Source organism: Ambystoma mexicanum, chromosome 2q, assembly GCF_040938575.1.
Source record: "Ambystoma mexicanum isolate Mex_15411 chromosome 2q, UKY_AmexF1_1, whole genome shotgun sequence".
NCBI classification, from domain to species: Eukaryota; Metazoa; Chordata; class Amphibia; order Caudata; family Ambystomatidae; genus Ambystoma; species Ambystoma mexicanum.
Window position 1 is genome coordinate 446790133 of NC_090924.1, and position 19931 is coordinate 446810063.

Genomic DNA, 19931 nt, shown 5'->3' on the forward strand with positions numbered 1-19931 from the left:
CCTCCCTACATGCCCCTCATGGGCAATTTCCATGATTCTCTATCTTAATGTTGCAGGAGGAACAATCCGATCTCCTCGATAGATACATGGATCATCACATGAAATTTCATCTTTTATCTTTTCCCAGAATCCAATGTCCACATTTACATCTTTCCAGCCACTTTCCACCACTCTCCTTAAATATCCTGTTCTGAATCCAGTTTCATAGCCTCAATCCAATCTTCTTTCCCAAAACTGGGATGTACTTGCGCAATAATGCAATCCATGTCCTTATCTTCTATCACTTCATCACTATCAACATGGTCTTTTCCCTCATTGTTGCATGGCATGCGAGAAAAGCAATCAGCCACTATTTTTGTTCTTCCGGGAGTGTACTTTATAATTACACTATATTGCATTATAATCAAAGTCCACCTCCTAATACGTGGGGATATCAAATGAGGGTTCTTTGGATTTAAAACATGTATAAGTGGCTTGTGATCCGTTTTAAGTTCAATGGAAACTCCCCAAATAAGCCCTTTGAAATGTTCTAAAATCCATTTGACTACCAAAGCCTCCTTCTCAATAGTTGAATAATTTCTTTCTGCCCCTCTTAAAGTCCTGGAAGCAAAAGCAATTGGAACTACGAATCCATTTTGCACTTGTTCCAAAACACCTCTCAACCCCATGTTGCTGGCATCCACTGATACCATAGCATGGGCAATACAATCAAACATTTTAAGGGCAGGCGCTTTGTTGATTAACACTTTGATTGTATCCAATTTCTTCTTGCATTCTTCAGACCACTCAAATCTTCTCATCTGACTTGTCCTATCTGCATAATGGTCCACAAATTTAGAATAATATTCTGTGAGGCCCAGCAAGCTCCGAAGCTGGTCTTTGTTGACAGGATCAGGAAGTTTAAGAATAGTATTCACAAGAGCTTCCTTAGGTTTTATTCCTTCTGCATTGATGCGATGACCCAGATATGTCAGATATGTTTGCATTTGTCTCTGCAGGTGCGTGGAATTGCTGTGTCCGATTGGGGCCGTGGTGTTGGGGGTCATCGGCGCGTTAGCGGGTGAAGAGCAATGGGTGGCAGCAATCACATGTAAGCAGTTTCACAGGGGGGGGCTCAAGAGAGTGTTGTCAAGAGTTATGGAACGCTTACTTGCGGTGCAAGATCGATGAAGAGTTCCGTTCTCCAGTTCCATCTGGGTAAGTATACAAGTCGGGAAGCACGAGAGAGCTGCAAGTGGGTGTAACAGTTCTCTTTGGTATTGAATAAAAAAAAGACTTAGCCAATGAGTAATTGTATGTGCTACGAAGAGAACCCAATTCTTTTATTAACAACTTCTTTCTCTTATATTCTAGATTTATAGAAAAGGATATGTCTTCGAGCCAACTCTTCAGTCTTCTATGTCAGGACAGTTGTTTCAGCATGTGCAGGTAAGTTCTATATCAGTTTAATGTTCATTGGTCTCTCAATTTACTATTTTTCTTCTTTCAGTTCATTCCTTTCATTGAACTCCAAGTCTGTTTCCAATTTCTCTTTTAACAGTCTTTGTGTTCATTTCCATGTTAACTCTGTTCTTCTTGTTGTACCATATTTCAGGCAAACTTCCCCACTTGTTTTGGATGATGAATGCTTGCTTTGTTACAATAACTTCTCAATAAAAGTCTTGTCATTCTTTTAAAATAATTAGTCAGTTTGCTTGGATGAGATGTTGGAGCTTGATTCAGGATATAATAGAAAAACACTAAGCCACCTTCCAAAATAGTGTTTATTCGTCTCCGTGTACTGTTTACTACCTTTTACAGTGCACATGCGTTTGTCTACAATTTCAAGTACAGGTATCACTTCGTTTCAAACACGTTCTGTCTCTTCTTTTCACTTTATATACTTATATTCGTCTTGCACATTAGATATGTACTTGAGCGGCGTTGTCCTTTACATTGACCCCTCCGTCTTCTTCCCAGTGAAGATCAGCTGGTTACAACACGTTAAACAAGGAGTCCCGGCTTGACGTCCCTGACTGCTATTTCAGGGACACGCCTTCTCATTTATGTTCGTTCTTAAAGTTTCCCTTCTCAATTACACTGCCTTTGATCACTCGCTCAGCTCTCTCCAAGACTGTATCAGACTACAAGCACAACGGCGCAATTACTCACGGTCCCTTCTTACTGGCGATAACGATCGCCTGACTTTGTTAGTGATTGTCTCCCTCCGAGCGCAACAGCCCTTGTCCCCAGACTCTGCCAAAGGCAACAACGATCACTCATTACTTTCGCCAGCCCTCAAGCGCAACGGCGCCAACTTCAACTGTCCTTTACAGGCGACAACGATCACATGATATTTAAATCATATTTTCTCTTTGAGCGCAATGGCGCACCTAACTGCTCACTCTCCTTGTACGGCGACAACGATTGCCTCAGTATCACAATATAAAATTTCTTCTTGAAGCGCAATGGCACTGTTACACGATCAGCTGGGAGCTGTCGAACTCTTTCCCAACCTCCTCTCAATACGCCCAGCTGTAACGGTCATTATCCGGCTCCTCCGCTCCGTCCCTTGTACCCTAGCAACGAACAGCACAGCAAACCTCATTAGAAGAAAGTACCTACTGCAGGAAATTCTGTATTCAAACATAACATTTCATTGTAAACAGGGCTTTACATTTTTATGATCCACTTTGTCACACCCCCTCTACTAAGCCCTTACGCTCGGGAAGGGTTTCAGCTCTGGACAAGTAATCAGCTTGAGCTAATAACTTGCCGGGTTTATGAATAGTTTTAAAAGAGAAGGGCTGGAGAGAAAGAAACCACCGGAGTACTCTCTGATTTGAATCTTTGTTACGTGCAAGCCATACTAAGGGAGCATGGTCCGTTATTAAAGTGAACTCTCTGCCAAGTAGATAATACCTTAGGGTATCAATGGCCCATTTGCCTGCCAAACACTCTTTCTCTATTGTCGGATAACGTAGCTCGTGAGGTAGTACTTTCCAGCTTATAAACAGTATTGGTCTTTCATTCTCTCCCTGATTTTGGAATACTACTGCTCCGACGCCAGTGCCCGATGCATGAGTATGAAGGAAAAATGGTGCCTTAAAATCTAGACAATGTAAAACAGCCTTATTGGTTAGAGCCTCTTTTAAAGAGTTAAAGGCTTTTACGGTTTCGACTGTTTGCCAAGTTTTCTTTGTAAGAGAAGTCTTCTTCAGCAAATCTGTTAATGGGGCGGCCAATGTAGAGAAGTGTGGAATAAACCACCTCTAATATCCCACAAATCCCAAAAAGGCTCGTACTTGTCTTGGAGTTTCCGGGAACTTCAACTGTTTGATGGCTTTTAATTTCTCCTCCTGGGGTTTGATGGTTCATTGACCCACATAATATCCCAAGTATTTAGTGTGAAAAGCTGCAACATGGGTTTTCTTGGGATTTATGTGTAACCCTGCTCGCTTCAGTGTTCCAAGTATGGCCTCTAAATGCTTCAGATGTTCCGGCCAAGTTTGACTGTAAATTATGATGTCATCTAGATAGGCTCTGACATATTGCTCAGGACCTTTTATAATATAATTCATCAGCCTTTGAAATGTTGCTGGAACTCCATGTAAACCAAAGGGCAACACCGTAAATTGATAGAACCCAGTGGGAGTGGCAAATGCCGTCTTTTCCTTATCAGAAGGTAACAACGGTATCTGCCCGTAACCCTTGGTTAAGTCTATGGTGGTCAGGAATCTTGCTTTCCCCAAATTATTTAGCAAATCCTCTATTCTTGGCATTGGGTAAGCATTGAAGTTAGAAACCTCATTTCATTTTCGGAAATCCATGCAGAACCTAAAACTACAGGAGAGCTCCAATCACTATGTGATGGCTCAATTATCCCTAAATCCAGCATTTCTTGAACCTCTTGGTTAATGGCCTTTATCTTCGTCTCAGGTATTCTGTATGGTCTGAGCCGTACTATGGCCTCAGGTTTAGTGACTATGCGGTGATAGGTAAGTTCGCCCTCCCCGGTAAGGAAGAAAATATTTCAGAAAAACCTTCCAATAAGGAGTTAAACTCCTTGTTTTGAACAGACGATAACTCTGAGTTAATCCTACTTTCTCCTGGACCTGGGGAAAATGTTCTTCCTGTGGTACATCAAGAGTTATCATGGCCACTGTTTGAGATGGTAGTATCCATTTTTTTAGAAGATTTACATGATATGTTTGGAAGGGTACCCTACTTCCAGGCTGTTTCACTTTATACGTTAAAGGACCTAGTACTTCTTGGATTTCATACGGTCCCTTCCAGGCTGCCAACATTTTGTTTTCTGAGGTGGGCAATAACACTAATACTTGTTCTCCTGTTTTAAAAGTACTTAGACGGGAGTTTTGGTTATAATACTTCTCCTGTTTTACTTGGGCCTAAAGAAGATTATCTCTGGCTATGGCCTGCAGTTTCTCTACTCTTTCCTGTAATTGAGAGGCATACTGGGTAAGGGTTAACTCCTGATCTGGTTGTTCTTCCCAGCTCTCTTTCAGAATATCCAACAGAGATCGAACTGGCCTTCCGAAGAGTAGTTCAAAAGGTGAAAAACCTGTTGAGGACTGAGGAGTGCTTCTGAAAGTCAACAATAACCAAGGTAAAACTCTATCCCAGTCTTTATTTTTGGGAGAAGTAGTTTTCTTTAGCATTTGTTTAATGGTTTGATTATAGCGCTCCACAAAACCATCCATCTGTGGGCGATAAACTGCTATCCTTAGGTGTTCATTTATTAGAGTTTCACAGACTTGCTTCAGGACATTGGACATGAAATTTGACCCACGATCTGTGACTATCTCCCTTGGAATTCCAACTCTTCCAATGAAGGGAATTAGAACATCACAAATTTGTTGAGTATTTGTAGCTTTTAAGGGAAAAGCCTCCGGGTATCGTGTTGCGTAGTCTACCACCACCAGGATATACTTATGACCTCTTCTAGATGGTTACAGTGGTCCCACAATATCCACTCCTATTCTGCTAAAAGGTTCCATGACTAATGGCATAGGTTGTAAGGGTGCCTTCTTCACATTGGCTCTGTTCTTCTTTTGACACTCCTCGCATGATTGGCAGAACCTAACTACTTGATTATATACCCCTGGCCAGTAGAACCTGTCTAGAATTTTCTTAGAAGTCTTCTCAGATCCCAAGTGTCCTTTCCCAACTTGCACGTGAGCGACTTCCAGACCAGTTTTGTAGTATTTACTGGGAATTAACAGCTGTTTCATTTCTTCTCCATTCCGAGATCTGCTCACTCTGTACAATAATCCATTCTGCTTTATGAAATGGGGCCCTTGTCCAGTTGAGTTTTCTAAGGCACGTTCCTTTGCATATCTTAATAAGGGATCCAGTTCTTGGGCGGATCTAAAGCTATCTCCCTCCTCGTCTAGTTTCCATCGACAGCTATAGGGAGACCATTCTTAGCTTTCCAATCTTGTTTAATTAATCTTTACATTTTTTTAATCTTTTGTGATTTAGAAAGTGGACTGATTATTTCTTCTTCATGGAAGGGGGCCGTTTCTAACCAGCTCTTCTCAATTTCGTGGACTATTTTAGAAAATGTTGGTATATCCGACCCAACTAGTAAGGGTTTGGGTAAACTTGGTAATATGGCAGCTCTTACCCCCATCGTTTCCCCAGCTAGCTTAATCTGTATCCTCTTCGAAGGATAAGCCTTGATATTCCCATGAACACATCGAATAGGTATTTCCCCTGAAGAACAATAACCTTCACCTACCAGGTCCGATGTTACAGCTGTCTGTAGGCTTCCTGAATCGACCAATGCAGTGGTGGCTTTTCCATCTACTTCGGTGTCACAAGTATACAAATATTGGGTTTGTCTTCCTGGTATTTGTTCAGAAGATTCAGTGTCCTTTAAAGATTAAAAAAAAACCCACATCCATCGGCTCCATTTTAAGTTTCTTTGGACAGAACCTGGCAAGGTGTCCCCATTCTCCACAGTCGAAACACTGGGGCCCTAGAGATGTTGTTGGAGTTTGACGATAGTTCACAGGGCCCTCACTATTAGGTCTGGAACGTACATTTTCTAATTCCGGTTTTCGTAGCATGGAATGTGGCCACCTTGGTTGAGACATAGGTTTATTCAGAATGGCATGAGGTTTGGGATGGGTTGTATAGGACAACAACTTGCCTTGCCCAGCTTTTTGATAAAATGAGGCTACATCCACTGCTTCAGTTAATGAGAGTCGATGATGCTGTTTGACCCATCTCTGTACAGGTCCAGGTAGAGCTTTGACAAATTGTTCCAAGATTACTTTTTCTGTTATCTCAATAGGAGAAGACATGGTAGGTTGTAACCACTTCTCTGCAAGCTCTTTTACTCTATAAAATAATTGTCTCGGAGTCTCTTCTCCGGCCAATTTGACTTCTCTGAATTTAATTCGATAAGTTTCCTCATCATGCCCCAATCTTTCCAACACGACCTTCTTCATGTCCCCATAATTTGTGTCTCCAGCTGGATTTGCAGCTTGGTAAGCACATTGCATTTCACCGGTCATTAATGGTGCGATGTAAAGACACCATCTCTCGGTGAGCCACTGTGCATTCCTGGCCACTCTCTCGAAGTTTACAAAAAAATGTGCAGGGTCCTCACCAGCCGCATATTTTTGCAAAACTGAAGTTGGGACTTGAGGGTTGTTTCTAACATTGGTAACCTCAATAACTGAGCCTGTTGTAGTTGTACGGCTTGCTGGAAAGCTAATCTGTCCACCTGAGTTTGCTGGCTCTGAAGTTGCAAAGCTTGTTGTAGTATTTGTTGCCCCTCACTTAGGGTCTTAATAAGTTCCTCCATGGCATTCTCTGAATCCCACTTCTAACACCAAATGTAACAGTTCGCTTTGGTATTGAACAATAAAAAGACTTAGCCAATGAGTAATTGTATGGATTACAAAGAGAACCCAATTCTTTTATTAACAACTTCTTTCTCTTATATTCTAGATTTATAGAAAAGGATACGTCTTCGAGCCAACTCTTCAGTCTTCTATGTCTGGACAGTTGTTTCAGCATGTGCAGGTAAGTTCTATATCAGTTTAATGTTCATTGGTCTCTCAATTTACTATTTTTCTTCTTTCAGTTCATTCCTTTCATTGAACTCAAAGTCTGTTTCCAATTTATCTTTTAACAGTCTTTGTGTTAATTTCCTTGTTAACTCTGTTCTTCTTCTTGTACCATATTTCAGGCAAAAGTTCCCCACTTGTTTTGGATGATGAATGCTTGCTTTGTTAAAATAACTTCTCAATAAAAGTCTTGTGATACTTTGAAAATAATTAGGCAGCTTGCGTGTATGAGTTGTTGGAGCTTGATTCAGGATATAATAGAAAAACACTAAGCCACCTTCCAAAATAGTGCTTATTCGTCTCTGTGTACTGTTTACTCCCTTTTACAGTGCACATGTGTTTGCCTGCAATTTCAAATACAGGTATCACTTCCTTTCAAACACGTTCTGTCTCTTCTTTTCCCTTTATATACTTATAATCGTCTTGCACATTAGGTATGTACTTGAGTGGCGTTGTCCTTTACATTGCGCATCCCTCTTCTTCCCAGTGAAGATCAGCTGGTTACAACACGTTAAACAAGGAGTCCCGGCTTGACCTCCCTGACTGCTATTTCAGGGACACGCCTCCTCACTTACGTTCGTTCTTAAAGTTTCCCTTCTCAATTACACTCTGATACAAGACTGTATCAGAGTACAAGCGCAACGGCGCAATTATTCACGGTCCCTTCTTAATGGCGACAATGATCGCCTAACTTCGTTAGTGATCGTCTCCCTCCAAGCGCAACTGCGCTTCTCCCCAGACTCTGCCAAAGGCAACAACAATCACTCATTACTTTCGCCAGCCCTCAAGCGCAATGGCGCCAACTCCAACAGTCCTTTACAGGCAACAACGATCACCTGATATTTAAATCATATTTTCTCTTTGAGCGCAATGGCGCATGTAACTACTCACTCTCCTTGTACGGCGACAACGATCGCCTCAGTATCTCAATATAAAACATCTTCTTGAAGCGCAAAGCCGCTGTTACGATCAGCTGGGAGCTGTCGAGCTCTTTCCCAACCTCCTCTCAATACGCCCAGCTGTAACGGTTAATCTCCGGCTCCTCCACTTCGTCCCCTGTATCCTTGCAACGAACAGCACAGCAAACCTCATTAGAAAAAAGTACCTACTGCAGGACTTTCTGTATTCAAACATAACATTTCATTGTAAACAGGGCTTTAGATTTTTACGATCCACTTCGTCACAGCGGGATATCAGGTAAGCGAGAATTCCGGGAAGCAGCCGGTATGTAGAAATCCTCTGTGCACTTGGACTCGAAGGGAGTGGTAAGCATTACACTGCTTACACAGTCAGCAGTAGAAACGCTAAGCACAGGGTGTGGCCCAAGGCGTGGTTTTATAGCCTCGGGCTGCACCCTTTAACACTAGACCACCAGGGATACTAGAAACACGGGCCATCTGGGGGCCATATTGAGTTCTGTGCCAAGTCCTAACCTGGCGGTCATGTTGGTGGGGGCTGCCCGTACTTCTCAATGAATGCTTACGCCAGCCGGCAACCTTTAGTGTCCAGACTTTACCCACGCTGTTCTGCCTTCCCCAACTGTTATGTGTGGGTGTGCCCTGTATTCTACTGGGGTTCATGACAGCACTTCCCTCAAAAGTCTCCCACAAGGAAAGCTACACTTAGTCCTGGCCAGTTCGGGTGATTGCGCTAATAGCGAGCTAATAGAGAAGTTGCACTTATGTTGGCTGCAGGTTCCCAGGTTCTATCTAGCCCACTATATCCCCTCCAGTCAATAAGATAATGAAGTTTCTTTCTACTGATTTTGGAATCTAGGATGTCTCGGACCTCGTACTAATTTGTTTCTCCCTGTATTTCCACTGGAGGGGATCTATTTATTGAGTTCTGAGGTCCATGCTGCACAGGTTTCAATTATGACTCATGAAAAGCTGGATGTATTCGTAAGGAAGCAGGCAACTCTAATTTAACTGCAACGGGGTTGATGATGGAAGTAACAGGGTATGGAACAATATATTTTGGATGGAACCTTTTTGGGCCCTTTAATTGGATATATTTTGTCGCTAACCCCATACTTTAGACCCTATGTGGTAAGTAGGCACTTCGGATCAATGTTTGTCTGCAAAGTGCTTGTGAGCTGCCTTTGTGTCCTGTAGTGTGTCGATAGCCTTTTTCAGGGTCTTCTTAATAATGATGTGTAAAGGAGTTATAGCGGACATTTCTAATGGTGCAGGTGGGTCTAAATCAGTGGTAGGTGGGTCCCTCCCATGAAGGAAAAAGAACAATGATAAATCAGTTGCACTATGGATGGTGTCATTATACGCATATTCTGCTGCCCAAAGGAGATCGACCCAACTCGTGTCTGCTTGTACGAACAGCGCAAGTACTGTTCAAGGGTTTGATTGGTTCTTTCAGTTTGGCTGTCAGTTTGTGGGTGGTGACTGGTTGTTAAGTCAGGGTATATTCCTTGACAAGGTAACCAGAATCCTGACTTCAAGATTTTGAACTCGTCGTGTAGAGGGCGAGTTCTTTTTGTCAATGTACCAAACAGAGAGGTAGAAGAAACTCTCTGAATGGTCAATTGACCTAAAGATGAGAGGACATCACAGGAAACGGTCAACCTGCAAAGGAACCGTACATTAGTAACAGAAGACAACCTGAATAGCAATGTACAGACAACCCAAACTTTTAGTACCTGAAAATTGACTGTAGTTGACTGAATGGCAAATCAGAATAGTAAGGGTGGCGTCAGAATTCTAAGAGGGCAAAAATAACCAGTAATTCACCGGAACCCAAACAAGGATCAAAACTTGAATTAGAAATATAGGAACAGTCTTACCGGTTGAGAGTTTCCAAGGAAGTTCAATATCCGGAAGAATAAATGAAGAGCAGGAGCGATCCGCAAAGCAGGAGCGTAGATCCACCTACCCACCGCCGGCACGAGGACGCCTAAACCAAGAATCCGGTAAGCAACAATGTCCACCTGAAACCGACGGCACGCGGACGCCTAGTACACTAGAGAGTCTCCAGTTCCATGGGACAATGAGGAAGTCTGTATCCACAGGTCTGTAGAAAGTTCCGGTAGCAGTAGAATGGAGGACGTAAATAGCAGCACAAGCCGAATGAGGACAAAAAAAAATCTGTGAGCAATTCCAAGAATCGAAAACCAAGCGGGCAAAATTCAAACAGACATCCGTGATCCGTAACAATTCCAATGAGCAGTTCCAAGGGTCGAGGCAACCAACAAGAGGGACAAAACAAGGGAAAACCAGCAGGAGTGCAGTAGGCGATCCGCGTCAAACACTAATCCAACAAGAAGCAAGGCAAGGTAAGTAGCGGCAGGAGAAATAACAATTTCAGAGCAGCGAGTAGCGGGGAGGCGGGGCATAAGAACGAAAACCAAAAAGTCACGTGAGTGTCTAACAACGTGCAAAGACACGTGACCTCAAGTACGCAGAGTGACTGCGTTTCCATGGTAAAGCCCAGTGCTGCTTAAATGACACAGAACGAACTGGCTGAGCAAACTTCCGTGTCCTGAACCAGCGTCTCCGTGACAAAAGCGGAGGAAAACCAGGTGAGGAAGGTAAGCAAGTAGGAAGGGAAAGACTGCCAGTATGCCTCCCTGATTTACGAATCCTGACACTGGTGTACAGCTGGATTTCAATTTGAGCTTTGGGACAGCAACTTTTCCAGAACCTGGAAATGAATTGACTTCCTCGATCGGATGTGACCATGAACAGGAAACCATGTAGTCTGACTATATTTGCCAAAAACACTTGCGCCAAAGTTCCTGCATTTGGTAATCCTTTCAGGGCAATGAAATGCGCCATCTTGGTCAGGAGGGCAACAACTGGGATAGTGTTGTAACTGTTACATGGAGGAAATTCGGTGATAAAGTCTAAGGATATCGTATGTCAAAGGCAGGTGGTATAGGCAACGGGCAGAGTAACCCTTGTGGCTTGGTCTTAGGTGTTTTGTTCCTTGCGCAGACATCACAGGTTTTAACATATTGTATGCAAACAGAGCAGAGTAACTCTAGCTTCTGGACCAGAGTATTATAATAACATCAAAAAACAGAAAAGATATGTCCAGAGCAAAGTATGTTTAGAAAAAATGTATCCAAATTTATTTAAAGTGATACAAAAATTGAAAACTAGTGAATAAATCACAAAAATGTATTATACACTGATCATTTTAACATAGCAAAACAGCAGGAACAATATGCCGAAAATCGGCTAAAACATCATCACTCATACTCAACATACATGGTGCATTCAACACACACAACTCATCATACCGTGGCATACATCCAAAGTAATACAGGACACAAAAAAACATGCTAAGAACCAATGGGGAAGAGGAATTCATAACTAGTCCCCATAATGACACACATTATTGCGATGTTTACAAACAATAGAAATAATTCACAATCAATCTATTGTCAGGGTGGATAGGAAGAACAGATGCAAAGATCACATCCCTGTAAAATGTATCTCTCGACCGGTTTCGACGTGTAGTGGTGGTTAACTGAACGTCTTCCTCAGGAGGTTTAAGGAGATCCAGAGCTGCATGTATTTGAAAAGTGAAGAAGCAGCACAACTTAGCCTGAAAGCCAACACCCTAAAAGTCTTCTACGTAATCTCCCTTATGGGATGTTTTTACGGTTACGCCGCAATTGTTCCAACCTTATACAATTAATACCCATGCGGACCTACTATGGACTAGATTGTTAGATCGCGGATACATTCAAACACCTCTTGGATCCCCCAGAACGGCGTGGTTGTCTGTAGGCTTCCTCCCATTTTATTGGAGATCTTTAGATGCATTTCATGCAGTGCCCTTGTATTCTGGTAAACCGTGGGTCACTGCTTGTCATTTAACATTGTAATGGAGCTCTTTTGCCACTTTTTCAGTGATTTGCAGACGGCGTTGAAGGCTCAGGCTAAGTTGTGCTGCTTCTTCACTTTTCAAATACATGCAGCTCTGGATCCCCTTAAACTGCATGGGAAGCCCTCCAGGTGAGCTATTATTTTTGCCTTAGTTATAGGCGCTCCACTTTGAACCTAGGTCTTTTATTTACCTGACCTAGTGCATTCTGGTCTTGTTTCTTGTTTCAGGTTATGTTTTAGTCCTGAATTGTCTGGCCTGACTGGCCACACTACACTGCATAGGTTGTTGCAGCAGCTGGGTTTTCATCAGGTTAGTTCACTACAAGTCCTTTTCAGACACAGACATTGCCATTGGTCACGCTATTCTGATATTAAGATGTATATTATTATATATATCTATTCTTGTTGCCGATCCACCATGGTCCTGAAGGTTCCTTTTCATTTTGCACGGTTCTCTTTTGGGAGTCACTTACCCTCTTGTTCTGGTTTACACAGCTGTTGTAGCGGGGGCCGTATATGCTTATTTTCACTATTGTATACACGGTTCTTAATTGTTTTTAATAACTCAGGCTGCTAGCAGCAGTCCCTTTTCTCTTTTTCAATTGTGTGTTGCAGGCAGTTGGCAAAGGCTTTTTCATGTAGTAGCTTATAGTCGCTTTTGCGTACTTGTTTTTCAGAATGGTAACACCCACCTCCTGAGGAAGACATTCAGTTAACCACCACTACACGTCGAAACCGGTCGATAGATAAATTCTACAGGGATGTGATCTTTGCATCTGTTCTTCCTATCCACCCTGACAATAGATAGTTTGTGAATTATTTCTATTGTTTGTAAACATCACAATAATGTGTGTCATTATGGGGACTAGTTATGAATTCCTCTTCCCCATTGGTTCTTAGCATGCTTTTTGTGTCCTTTAGTACTTTGGATGTATGCCACGGTATGATGAGTTGTGTGTGTATGAACATCCATTTAACACCAACAGACTTTTATTATGGACATAGCACTTCAAATCCATTAACCTTGAACATTCCATCCATTAAGCAGGATGCATTAACCTTGAACATTCCATCCATTAAGCAGCCCCAAGTGTATTCTTGGGTGTGGCTGCTAATGGATTACCTTTGCACATGCTCACTCTCTAGGAGTGGCAAGGTGTGGCTGGTAAGCCTGCCCTAATGGGCGTGCCCACGATCTCAGCTATATAAGCTACCCCATCCTCAAAACAGACGCTTCGCGTAATTCTGCACTTGCAAGCAGCGTAACACTCACCGTCGCCTGAGGTCAGATTTACCTTTGAAGATCCTGCTTTGTGGACATCCTGCTTCCTGCCAGCATACTTACCAACTGGGGGACGCTGTCCTTACCTGTTCATCTCTTCGGCGAACCAAGTATTCATCTTTACATTTTCTGGAAGGCCGAAATCTTCATTTTGGCACCGCAGCACGACACGCTCCATTGTCGACAGCAGTGCCTGCAAGGAAAAACAGAAGACAAGGTTAGACATTGCAAAAACAGTCAGTTTAAGGATGCGCTTCGCCATACTTTGCGCTTTCCCTTAAACCATCACTTACCTGCTGTCGAGCATTGCGGTTGCATCCATCTTCCATCCGGCCGCGTCTCGCGTCTCACAGATGCATTGAGGCTGCATTTCCATCTAAGGGAAGAAAACAGAAGAGAGACATTATTGTGGGCATAAATAGGAGCAAGATACACAGACATTAAAGAGAACAAAGAGCATCACAAGAGCTCAAGAAAGACTTACCAATCATAAGGAGAAGCATAGTCGCAGCTGGACTGGACTAATCCTTATCAGGGATCCGTGAAGGAACTAGATCCCATTCGACACGCCCCTGCCAGAAGTAGCAGGACGGAGAGTTTATCTTCCATAATTCACAGGTGAGCTTTATGGGCCGGCGTATGCTCACAGAAACCGTACTTTGGGGTGAAGGGTTCGAGAGGTACAACAATCACAGATTGGCACACTCACACACTTTTATCTCCACGCAGGAGCAGTTTCACCACGTACCACCGCTCACAGCTTTTCTACTGGGGCAGAGGCCTGAAGGGGGTTGATGCAAGTTCAGGGAGGGCTGCAACCATGCCCCAACACCTCCGCAGAGACCAGGTGAGCGTAACAGCGACTGCATGGCACCTGGGATCCTGGTATTAAATCTATTTGACAGTTGTAGGGCCTGTGCAATGGTGAAGTGTTGGCCTGTTCCTTCTGGAAAACATCTTGGTATTCTTCATATTCCAGAGGTAACTGTTCGGTGATGCCGATTAGTACTCGATGGTCTTTCTTTGGAATTACCGTAATTGGTGAGTGGGCAACCATTGGTGTGGGTGGATAACAGGTCTGTAGACAATCTGTGGAGAAGCCCATAGTATGTGTCCAGCAGTTAATGATTGGATTGTGGCACTCCAACCAGGGCATACCTAATATGAGCTGAAACTGGGGTGCGTTCCAAGATCAAATACCATGCGTTTCCGGTGGCCATCCTGACACAACAGTTCAACCTCCCCCGTACACTGGGTTACTGGTCTAGATGACAATTGTGTTCCATCAACAGAGATTATGTTGTCAACCTTATCCCTCCGTTGTATTGGTACACCTATCCACTGGCCCATAGTAAGGTCCATGTAGTTTCCTATTGGTCCACAGTCAACATACATCTGTGGTTGGTTTGGACAGAGAAGGATTACTGGTGTCATGAGATGTGAGACCGTTGATGTCTTCTCCTTCCTCAACAAGCCGATCTTTACTCTTGTCGAGCCATGAAGTTTTTCAAAGGCTTAATTGCTTCGACTGGTCCGGCATCAATTGTTCCCAGTAGTTTTTGCAGCAATTTACTGGGGCAATCCATCAGGAAATATCCCGCCTTGACACAGTACAGACAGAGTTGTTGTTGTCAGCGTCTCTCCCTTTCCTCCTTGGTCAACGGCCCTCTAACGCTACCCAATTGCATGGGTACCGGGGGTTCAATGTAGAGCGAGATGGAGTGTCTTGTGGGTGCACATACAAGGGACGTCTCCCCGAACGGGACTGATCATTCCTTCTTTCCTGCAAACGATGGTCTAACTGCCCCACCAGATATATGTATTCCGAGCAGTGCTCAGGTGGATTGACCACCTGTGCCAGGATATCTTTGAGCTCACTATGGAGACCTCAGTAAAACACGGTGGTCCTTCTCTCTTCTGGCCAATTCGTCTCAACGACGAATTGACTAAATGTGGAAATGTACACTAACAGGTCTTGAGAACCTTGCGAAGGGTCAACAACTCCCTGTCCAAAGTCTGCCCCTGTGTTCTACAAGCGAAGAGCTTATCTAATTCTTGCTGGAAACCTTCAAAGTTATACAGTATGGGGTCATCCCGATTAACCAGCGGCACTAACCAGCTGGCTGCATGGCCACCCAGATACGATAAAACAAAGGCAACCTTAGTTTGGTCTGTAGGAAAAGCCCCTGGGCAACACAAGAAATGAAGCCAGCACTGATTAATAAAAACGGCATACCTCTGTGGATCCCCAAAAACCGTTCTGGAGGAGCTAAGGGGACCGTGACAGGAGTGGTAACCTATATTTGAGCAGGTGCTGCTGCAGCGCCGTCTGGTGGATCTGGTATATGGGGACCTAGTTAAGTCCTTTCCTGAATCACCACTAACTCCTTCCTCATAGCGTTGGTTTCAGAGCTGGCTGCATGTACCTCGTCCCGCAATTCCACTAGCAGGGCGGCCAACTGCTCTACCTTCGACTCCATGACGCTTGGGCAGGGCTTGTAAATGGGGGCTTAGCGTTCTGTAACGCTTACCTCTGGAGCCCTGCAGGAGAACCTGGTCTGGACTGTCAGTTGGGTTGCCCTCTACAATGGGTTGGGGATCTAGGTGTAGTCCAAACCACTCCCTTCCCACTGTTCCACTGAATGGCTTTAGCCCAGTGACCAGTGCTGTTGGGAGTGGCCTGGTAAGTTTTCTGGAGCCACTAACAATGGTTATAGAACAGCCTGGATGAGAACCTATGGGCAAACAAGTGAAGGGTATTAGTGTGTCCCTACCTACATTCCCCCACCTCTCTTCAATGCCCTCAAGGTTCGCTGGCTGGCGCAAAGCACTCTGGCTCACCGTTAATATTGAAGCTGAGCACCGAAGGTACAAGGTAGGCATCCAATCTAGTTCCATTGCAGGTGGTAGTGGCACAGACCAGCTGTGGCGCACGCGATGCTCTGGAGGGTAAGGGTTCATATAGCGCTGCGAGTATCCTTCTCTGCTTTCTGGCAGCTTGCAGCATGGAGCGTGAGTAATGGTCTTGTCGCTGTTTGTCTTCTTGTCTCTTTCTGGAAGCTTGCAGCGCGAAGTGCCAGTTGTGCTAATGTTCTTGACTCTGTAGTTGTCTCTGCAGATGCACAGATTTGCTGTGTCCGATAGGAGCCGTGGTGTTGGAGATCACCGGAGTGTTAGCGGGTGAAGAGCAATGGCTGGCAGCAATCACAGGTAAGCAGTATCATGGGGGCATGAGCTCAAGAGAGCATTGTTAAGTGTTATGGAACGCTTACTGTGTGTCTTCTTTGTTGTAGGAATGGAGAGCCTCTGCGGTGAAAGACCGATGAAGAGTTCCGTTCTCCAGTTTCATCTGGCTAAGTATACAAGTCGGCAAGGCATATGGATCATGAAAAAACTGCTGGAGTTCTGAAGCTGGATATCAGGTAAGCAAGGATTCCGGGAAGCAGCCGGTATGTAGAAATCCTCCGTGCACATGGACTCGGATGGTGCAGTAAGCCTTACACTGCTTACACAGTCAGCAGAAGAAACGCTAAGCACAGGGTGTGGTCCGAGGCATGGTTTTATAGCCTTGGGCTGCACCCTGTAACACTAGACCAACAGGGATACCAGAAACACGGGCCATCCGAGTGCCATATTGAGTTCTGTGTCAAGTCCTAACCTGGCGGCCATGTTGTTGGGGGCTGACAGTACTTCTGAATGAATGCTTACACCAGCCAGCAACCTTTACTGTCTAGACTTTACCCATGTTGTTCTGCCTTCCCCAACTGTTAAGTGTAGGTTTGCCCTGTATTCTACAGGGGTTCATGACAGTTAGACTTTTTTGAGACGTCAGAGATGTGAGGAGAAAAGGAAAGCGTGGAGTCAAAGATGACCCAAAGGTTCTAAGCCTCGCAAAGTGGGAGCAGGGAGAGGACCAAGGGAGGCAGGACAGAGAGAGACAGGAAAGGAAGGTGGAGGTGTGCCAGTGAGGAGAATCTCTGTCTTACTGGCATTAAGGCAGAGGTCCTTGGCGATGCACCATTCCTGTATAGCAGACAGACAGTTGAAGATGAGAGAGGGAGAAGAGGTGACAGAGGGGAGCCTGAAAACAAGTTGGGTGTCATCTGCATAGCATTGAAAGTTTGAGCAGAGAGCAGCAAGGCAGTGGACGAGCAGTGCCAGGTATTGGTTGAAGAGCCAGGGAGAGAGGGTAGACCCCTAGGGGACACCACAGGTAGAAAATCAGATAGAGGAAAGGAAGGACCCAAGTTGGACCTGGGAGTGTCAAAGGCAGAAGAATGCTTGATTCGGATGAGGACAGATGGGATATTAGAATCAAGGTTGGAGAGCAGGTCCTCATGGATGTTCAGGAGAGCAGTTTCAATGCTTCTGCTCACTCTGAAGCCAGGCTGATGGTCATGGAGACAACCAACAGAATCGGTGTGAAGATTAAGCTGGGAGATGGCCAGCTTTTCCAGCAGTTTGTCAGCTGTTTGTCCAGGAAAGGAGTGATAGAGATTGGGAGATAGTTGGCCGGGCAGGAGGGGTCGGCTGTGGGTTTTTTTAGAAGAGGGTGCACAAGAGAGCGCTTCAGGTGGGAGAGGAAGGCTCCAGAGGCGAAGGAGTGGTTGCTGAAGTCGGCCAGAGCAGGAGCAAGGGTGTCAATTTGGTCCTTGATGGTTTTGAACGAACAGGGTAGAACCTGTTTTGATGAGACTTTCGTAGATCGGACTTGTCTGGAAATCTTGTTGGGGGAGAACAGGGGAAAAGAAAGAGGGAGGATAGGTGGCAGCAGGGGGGCCAGAGGTATCAGAGAATGAAAGGGGAGGAGAGGATGAGAGGGTGGACAGGATGTCCTGGTTTTATTTAGATCAAATCAGAGGCAAGGGCCGTGCAGAGGGCCTTGGAGGCGACTGCAGAGGTAGAGACTGCAGCAGGGCTTGCCAGCTCCTTCTATCTCATTGCAGGTAGGGCTTTCCAGTTGGAGCCCAGGCCTTTGATGCACATGCTGCTTGCAATATCATTTGAAATAATGGCTACCATGAATATTTGACATGGCTGGTATTTTGTGTTGTAATTAGGTTTATAGATTAAACCCAAATGTACCATTCTCTGCAGAACCCAATTATCCCTTATTTGCCCCAATTCTCAAGAGGGGACCCTCACTTATCAGTGGACCTAATGAAGAAGGGTGTTGGTCATCTGGGGGCAAACAGGAGGCGGCACCTTGGCAAAGACACCCTGTCAGTATTAACAAAGTAGTGTGGTCATGAGCAGCAAAAGACACCTCTGCACCAGAAATCCTAAGAATTGGTGGTGGTCAAAAGAAATGGGGACTTGAAGGTATGTTTTTCACACAAAAATAACCTTGTCCTACAGAGTTGTAGTAAGGAGCCGTGCTGGTGCAGAATTGTAAGTGTTTCTAGGATGAGACACTGCTTTAGATTGTGATGGCCTAAAATGAGGGACAGCCATTGTGCCTTGTTTTTAATCAAAATGTAGGAGGCACTTAGAGGAAGCTTTTCTCTTAAATATCACTTTTTAATGGTTTATTCTCAGATTTTGAAGGAAATAGTCCAACAAACCAGCTAATCCATGCAATTCAATGCAGTACATCGATGACCACCGAGGTACGGGGAAATAACCTAGAAAATATTCTTAACAAGGGCATAATACCTTGTACCCCCATGCTGCTTTGTCGGTCCTTCAGCCATTCACCAACCCACCATCCCCAGCAGATTACTTTCAGCTTGCACCAATTTCTAATCCATTAAACAGTACGATTTCCATCACATTTATTATTTTAATATATTTGAGGTCAACCCCTTCTTGAGGAGGCTACTTTCTCTTCCATCATACACTGATTCATCCCCAGGGCCACACTGCTTCAGTTGGTGAGGCTTTCCTTTCTGTCATGCCACTGCCTTGTTTCGCCTGTGCCTATTCCAGGGCCACAAGTGTCTTAATATATCTCACCATTTCTATAAAGCAAAGACACCTAAGGAAGCCTGCTTAAGAGTTAGCTCTGGTCTCCACCCTATGACCCCGGGTAGTGTTCTGCCATCCTTGCCCAGAGGTGTGAGTAGGAGATTTGCCACAAATACAATTGTATGCCACATCGAATCTATGGGGCATATACCTGGTCACTCTAATCGAGAAAAAATCTCTTCAAGATATTTCAATTATTCGAGAAAATTCCACTTTTAAATCAAAATTTCAAAAAACATGAAAAACACATACTCCGTAAGTGTCTTTTAGTAGGTAATTATATTCATCATTCCCACAGTATTCTACAAAAGTTTCAATTTCAAAGTATTCACTAAACACATCAAAAGTGTTTCAAAACAAAAGAGCATAAACTTTACTTATAACAAAAAGCAATCTTTTTGTAGAAGATTTCAAAAGGAAATATTTTTCAACAATATTTCAGAACATTTGCTAAATATGTACTTTCTATACTGAATTTCAAGAAAATGGGTTTTATTTCCCCACAAAATCACAATCACATGATGTTAGTCCACTACTCGTTTTGGGGTCATTTGATGTGATGTTTGTAACCATGTTCTCGTGTCCTAAAAGTAAATTTAACCAAAAACAAAGATTTATGTCAATGTTGTCTCTAAAGCACAGCGAGCGCCAATATCCCAAAAAATGAACTTTCAGCCACCAATATGTAAATTTAACTGACCTTGGAATTAACTAGGATCTCTTTTAGTCTCTTCCGACTACCATCTCGCTTTCTGA

General features: G+C 44.0%; 1 long non-coding RNA gene across 2 annotated transcripts in view; it reads left to right on the forward strand.

The window, feature by feature from the left end:
• The first annotated feature begins 358 nt into the window (after window positions 1-358).
• Window positions 359-19931, forward strand: part of LOC138568971 (uncharacterized) — a 32052-nt gene continuing 12479 nt past the window's right edge. The window contains exons 1-2 of one of the 2 annotated variants that reach the window (XR_011303029.1): window positions 359-1428; window positions 6961-7035. This is a non-coding gene — a long non-coding RNA (uncharacterized lncRNA). Of the gene's footprint in view, window positions 1429-4498; window positions 4607-6960; window positions 7036-19931 lie in introns of those variants that run through there. The other variant, XR_011303030.1, reaches the window with a different exon arrangement.